This window comes from Aythya marila (assembly GCF_965140915.1).
Source record: "Aythya marila genome assembly, chromosome: 1".
Classification (NCBI taxonomy): Eukaryota; Metazoa; Chordata; class Aves; order Anseriformes; family Anatidae; genus Aythya; species Aythya marila.
The window spans coordinates 70,560,432-70,567,536 of record NC_139042.1 but is presented as its reverse complement, the minus strand read 5'-3'; positions in this window follow the sequence as shown (position 1 = coordinate 70,567,536).

Sequence of the window (7,105 nt, the reverse complement as noted above, 5' to 3'; positions counted from 1 at the left end):
ACACCACAAACTCTCTCTTCTGCCGAAGTGACAAGGATTTTTGAACTTAGGTCTCTGGTTACACGGCACGGTACTCCTCTCTTGTGCCTGTGCTGTAATAGCTAACCTGGCTTGCTGGAAGGTAAAAGGGGGAGGAATTCACGGGTTCCTTCATTGATGAATGCCTTCTGAGTGCTTCTGGCAGCACAGGTTTACCAGGGGAAGGAAGAGGGCAGGGAAGGTGGCTGCCGAAGGCTTCCCAGCCGGCAGCTGCTCCCTGCCATGTCACAACCACCACATTTACCACACGGCGAGCGATAAGGAGCCCACGGCTTCCCTGCGGCCTCCCAAGGGGAGAGCTGTGGCTCAGCGGGCCCACCTTGTATTCATGTGGCAGGGCTCCTCGCACACTTACTCCTCCAGTTTGACAGGAAGCAGGGGAAGGAGAACCATGGGGCTCACAGACCCCCTCCCGTGCATTTGTATTATCACAGCCACTAATAGCCTGAGGAATAGATCTGTGACTTGAGAGGTCCTGCTGCCCAAAGCCGCATGTAATCCTGCCCTGCTGTCACATCCACAAAGGTAACCACAGCGCGCACGGGGGAATTTGCCTCTACAGGGTAACACCACAGTCTGGGAAAACAAACAACAACAACAACAACAACAAAGCAAGCAAGAAGTAGAAATTTAAGATCAGTCACTGTGAACCGTTGGCTGAAAAGCAAAAGCTAGTGCTGTGACATGCTTGTTTTCAGCCAGGTATAGTTCTTGGAAGAAACTCATGTGTCTGGATCAAGGTTTTATTTGTTGGTAAGCAGCAGGTAGGTCCAAGAATGATCAGACTGCTGAGAGGTCACAAGCATTTACTGGTCTGGGGGATCGCAATCACATCCTTAAATGCTCGTAGGGTTTGAACGTTTCCCAAAGCATTTACCTGCTTTGCAAACTTCTCCTTGGGAGAAGGTGGCATGAGCTGTTAACAGCAGACTTGTCCACTGATGAATTTATACATCATGTCTAACACAGACTGCTAGCACACTGTTAGGGAAGTTAATGCAGAATGGATTAAGAGTCTTAAATGGGGAATCTTTTCTAAAGAGGACTGCACCAAGTTACCATGAAGTAACATCAGAGCATTTAGCCTTAAAAGTCCAGTTTCTCTCTCAGATCTGGCAAAGGTGCCCTTTACTTATCAAAATGCATTATGCAGGCTTCTTTGAGGAGCATTTTGTGCATGCTGGACACAGTCCCTTGACAAATCACCTCACACCATATATGCAGTGCTATAACCAGATGTTATGTGGCCCTTCCCGCTGCAGTTTCTCAAACATCTCTCACACCATCACAAGTGTCCCTCCAGCTCCTGTATCACCACAGCACCTGCCTGTGCTAGCTCCTGCCATCCTAATCCATCTGACAAAGCCCGAGTGTCCAGCCGTGCCTTTCCAGGCCCCTGCTCCTTGCAGTGGGAAAGAGGGTGCTTCAGAAAGGGCAAGCCTTCCACGGTGGAGCCTGGCCAAGAGATGTTGCGTTAATGCCTTACTTCCCTGCTCTTTGTACCCCATGTGACCCGCATTTGCATTTTGCTTGCCTCAGGAAAAAAAAAAAAAAAAAAAAGGAGCATTGCTATGTTCTGTGGCAGCTGCAAGAGGACAGGCACAATGGAGGCTGTGCCAGGGAGCCAAGACTGGAGGGAGAGGCCGCAGCTTTCATTCAGGGACCTCCGCTGGCAACAGTGCCCTCAGTGTTTTGAGCTTTCAGGCACACAAGCCCCTCTTCAGGCCCAGGTCAGAAGCGAATCTCAAATTAACTGCAGGTTTGGGACAACTGCTCCAAGCTTAACTCAGTGTGTTCAGGCAGGTGAGCTGAGAGAAGTCTGGTTGCTGTGTTAGCCTCCACATCACCCGGCGTGCCTCGCTTTTGGCTTTTTCCTCCTTAAGCCAGGGGAGATTGCTGGGGCCCGGGAGGGCAAGGCGATGCCCAGACACCTTTTTAGAGGAGATAACAGAACAAAGGCTGAGGAATCAGGTCTGGAGGAGGGGAGCCACCTGTCTGGCTCCCTCCAAGCAGATGCAAAGGAGGCCTAGCATACCAGTGCTGCTGGAGCAGCACCACCCCCAGGTAAGGGAGGCGAAACCTCAGAGGAATGCCACCAGACACAGCCCTTTCAGGTGCCAGGGGGTGTTTTTAAGAACAGGCTCACTTAATGATCCCCCCCAGCTATCCCATCCCCTCTCAAGGACCTGCATTTCTAAAGGAAGAGCCAAAACAGGCGAAACTTTGCCCAAAGGGCACCCAACACCGGCTCTTTTTGCAGGTGCCACCCCCAGCGGGCTTCTGGTGGCTGCTGGGACCACAGGAGAAGAGCGGCCTGTCTTGGTGTCCGTCACAGGCTTCTGGCTGACCAGGTTTCCTGAAGACATCTTCTGACAGAAACTGGTAAAAATGTCTTGAGGATGGCTGGGTGAAAAGAAACCGTGAGGGTGTCATCAGCGAGCCCAGCAGATCTCAAGCAACGCCTCCGATGGGGCAGATGGGGAAAACAAGGGCCCAGCCCAGAGCAGAACAAAAGGCAGAGCAGGCAGGGCAAGGTGGCTCCGGGACAGGGCCCCAGCCACCAGAAGCCCGCCGGAGAAAAAGGGATTAGCTGGAAGCTTTACTCAGCAGGCAGGGAAACCGATGGGCGAGTATCTGGGGCCGCTTCTCCTCACACAGCCAGGCGGGCTTAGCGGGGCTCTGTGCCGACGGATTAACACAGATGCACCACACGCATCTGCTGCTTTAGGACAGCTCCCCGGCTGCTAGGAAAGTTTCGGAGGAAAAAAAGCAACCAAACGTTCGGTTTCACAAAGCTGTGCTAGCTGTCAGGTCAATCCACCACAGACGAGTCCAGGAGCTGAGACGTGCTGGACTGGCGAGGAGTGGAGCCCAGGGCATTTATCCCAGGATGGTCCTGACAAGCAGTAACACTGCAAAACTGTACCCCTGTGGGGGAAAAAGTCTGTTCAGCTGTGGTGCTGGCACAAGGGAGGACTTGGGAACAGCAGCACGGCACCTCGTGAAAGCAGAGCCCCGTGTCTTCGCTCACCCTACAGCACCAAGGCACTCCATTGTTTTCCACCTCTGCCCATCCCTGCAATCCTGCCCTGGCATACCAAGCTCCCAGGTTGTGCAAGCAGCTTCCATTTGCTCATTAGTTCACATCAAACGCATGTTTTCTCAATAGATGTGTCAATTCCCTGCAGTGGCAAACCATAACAAGCTCAGGGATCAGCCAGGCTCACACCGATCGCGATGACTGGTTTGTCACGTTCCCTGCAGCTCGCGGAGGCAGGCTTTGAACGCTCGGTGTTGAAGGCTACAGATACCACACGCCTAGCCTAGGTATCGCCCGTGGTATCAGTGAGGTATCGCATCAAGTGTGAACATCTGAGGCTGCTTTTTCGTAGCCAAACATCTGGCATTTCTGCCCCTATGGTTTGGGACTTGGGAGAGCATCGTGCAAACAGTGCATACAGTGGCAGAGCCAGAGCACAAGTTGCAGCCTAGAAGCATTTCTTTTTGGACAAACTCAGAGATGGTGCTGGGAATCACCATACAGACCCCATGAACTTGTAAGAATTTGGCCTGAGTTACCACCAAGTACCCAGACTTACGTGGCTGTCTGCAACTTGTTTGTAAAGATGCTGCAAACCAGCAGCAGCTGTTTGCAAGGGAAACAAGCAGGGGTACAGATTGACTTCCTTGGCTCCTTTTCCCACATCCCAGACACAAGCAGACCGCTCTCAAAGGAGATGGGAGGCCACCAGTCACAGTCACTGAAAATAGATCTTAGGGAAGGAGAAATCCCGGTCCTGAAAGACAGCTGGCAATCCATCACTTACAGCTTCTTCCTCATGCTGTTTTTTTTCTCCCCTCTCTTCTATATATTCCTTTTGTGCCCTTTCCCTCTGGTTTTCTTTCCAGCCGAGGACTTGCTGCCCTGTTTCACTCAGCCCCACGCGTGCATCACAACCCCCAGCCCTCCTGAGGGCAGGGAGGATGTTATCAGCAGGGTTGTGCAGCTCCACCTGCTCCTCGCTCTCCATCCTCGCTTTTGCTGTCTTGTTCCTGCTCCCCGGCTGCAGGGCGGGCAGCAGCACCGGCCTGTGGGAGCAGGGGGAACTGCAGCAACAGGTCGTGCAGAAACACCACCACCCACCAGGCTGGGAACGCTGCTTGTCCCTCTTTCCCAAGGCAATGTCAGTGCTGGCCGTGCACGTGTTGGTGTGTGAGAAGCGGGATGAGGCGGAAGGCCAGGCTGCAGCTCCCCCTCACAGCTTGGTTTGTACAACCAGGGGCAGGCCGTGGTGCTACAACACAGGCAAATGTATCAGAAAGGGAGAGCAGCGCAGCAAATGGCCTGTTACATCTGCTGGGCTAGGCAGAAACAAAAGCCAGGCTGGGACTATTTGCTAAACGCAGCAAATCGGTGCTCACTGACTCTTTTTTCGGGGAGGCTGAAGGGGAAAGGTTTTCCTTGACCTTTCGACTTCAAGTACTGCCAGCTCTGCAGAAATAACTCCCTCCCGACGGACACAGCACTGCCGTTAGACCCATTAGTTTAGCAGCCTCCCAGGCACAGAGGGTGCAGCCCTGAATAAATCACAACAAGTGGAAATACTGTTAGCAGTTTCATAATTTAATGAAAAAGTACTTGTAAAAAGGGGACATCTGAAAAAGACCGAGTCCATCTTGGAAAATTGAATATATATATATTTATATATATAAAACAAAATGCAAAAACACCAAAAAAAAATTTGACAAATAAGGTTAAGAGGTAATACTTCAAACAGTTAGCCACCGAACACACAATAAAAACTAGCAAATGCACTTTGGGGACAATACTTGAGAACTACGTAACCAAGGGCTCCTTCATATATCTATTAAAATCATGGAAAAATTAGCAAAACCATTGCCCAGGCGGGAAACAACTGAATTCATAACCCCAGAAGAGCAGAAATGCTGAGTTTTGCTGAAGCACCATTTTCCTCCCCTCCGCCGTACGCTTCTGGCCACAAAATGGCATGAAGGTGTTGCCAGCCTCCCACTTGAGTGTTCCCAACGCAAGCTTCATGAAATTTTGTGGCCAGCAAGAGGATTACTAATAAATATCGAAGGAAAACTAAGAGAGTCAGAACCGGAATACAAATGAAGAAACATTTGTTGACTTGTTCTGAACGACCCATGGCTTAGAACACAAAGCATTTCCCATCAAAATAAAATGTGTGGAAACCTAAAATGCTACTGCGTATTTACACCAAAAGAAATAATTTTGAAGATACAGCTCTAGAAAGACAAATTACACAAATATACATAAAATCAAGAAGTGGGGAGAAAAAAAAAAAAAAAAAGAAACTGCATGAAGCAAATAGAGCAGGATTGCCAAGTATGCTGTTTCGCGGTTTTTTATTTCGTTGAAGTCCTCCAGCCCCTGACTTGCTAGTCCTATTGCAACGAGGGAGATTTCAAAGCTTAAACCAAACCTAAAAGCGTTGTCATTTCCCAAACTAAAAGCAGTAAATGAAGGTAATGGAGAATGAAGAAACATGCTGGTTGGCTTCTGCGTAGCCATCGTCACACGTGAACCTTTCATGTGTAGGGAAAGTGAGCCCTGATCCCAACAGAGGCACGCAGGATGCCCCATGCAGCCCATGTCCCAGCTCAGTTGGTGACGTGGGGACAGGGCGTGCTGTGGGTTTACGAAACACACAGCGTTTCAAAGAACAGGGCAGCTACTTGGTTGACCACCACAACACAAGAAACTCGTCCGCATTCAAACAGAAATCCCAGACAAAATAAACAAGCCAAAAAGGGCTTCCCCTCCCTTCTGGCTTCCTCAACAGAGGTTGAAGTTTAAAAACACGGGTAAACAACTGATTTTAAAGCACGCTAAAAAAAAAGTTTTAGTTTGGGAAACAGCAACTGATCCAGAGGTTGAAAAGCAGCTTAACGTAACCATAAGTTTTCAGCAATAAAAAACATACTCCAGGTGATGACTGGCTAAAATTTCACAGGCCTAGGTGCCAGAAGTGGGGCTCCCAAGCCCACATTGAGGCAGCTAGGGTTGAAAATTTGTGCCTAAATAAAAAGTTCAGGCAAAATTATTTCTACTTCATCTTCTTTTAAAAACACCAGGTACAAACACCTCCGGCCGTGAAATTTCAGTTTGAGGAGGAACCTGGCATCACCGGTGATTGCCTAAATTGAAGTGTCAAATAGCATTTTTCTTTGAAGTAGTACATCTACTCTTGTAAACACTATCCACAAAATTAGCCATCTGTACTTGTTAGCTGGGTAAAATATTTACAAGTGCATCCCACAACAAGCAGCTATGTACAGAGATTAAAAAAAAAAAAAACAAGTACTAGAAGTTGTATATTTACAAAATAAGCAAATAATTGCGAGGAGAAACACGACCTTCAGCAAGAGCAGGGAGCGGGGGCACGTCTAGAGGTCAGTGAGTTTGGCAGCGGCTTCCACCCTCCGCAAGGAGCCCGCGACCACCACCGAGCCCCCCTGCAGACGGGGACGGCGCTCAGCAGCCGCTTTGGGCCTGATCCAGCAGAGCACCTGGGCAGGGGCTGGGCCACCCGAGGGAAAGCAGCAGGGTTTTTCCAGGCGCTCAGCTCTCCCGCAGGCCCCCAAGTGCCGTGCTGGATCAGCAGCAGGCGCTGCAAGGACGTGGTTTCAGTGTCTCCCCTGCAGCCCCTCGCAACGCAAGGGCTCCTTCCTTCACTACCTGCCCACCACGGCTGGCACAGCGTGAGCAGCCTGCCTCGCAGGCGAGCTGGCACGGAGGAAGCAGTTTCCTGAGCTCACGCAAGGCCCAGCCGCCCCGCGCTTCCCCAGATGGTGACCTCTGACCAACCCCATCCGTTTCTCCGCGACTCCGCCGTGACTCGGGGAGCCTTGCGAAGGCTGCAAGCCGATTCACAGTTGAACAAAACGACTCCCATTTCGTCCCCTCCTGCAGTTCTTCCCGTCGTAGGTCCTGTACTGGTTTCTGGAACCTGGTGATGTTGAGCTCTGCACTGGTACACCGGGATACGCGAAGGCTGAGTTACCCCGTGGGGGCTTCTAA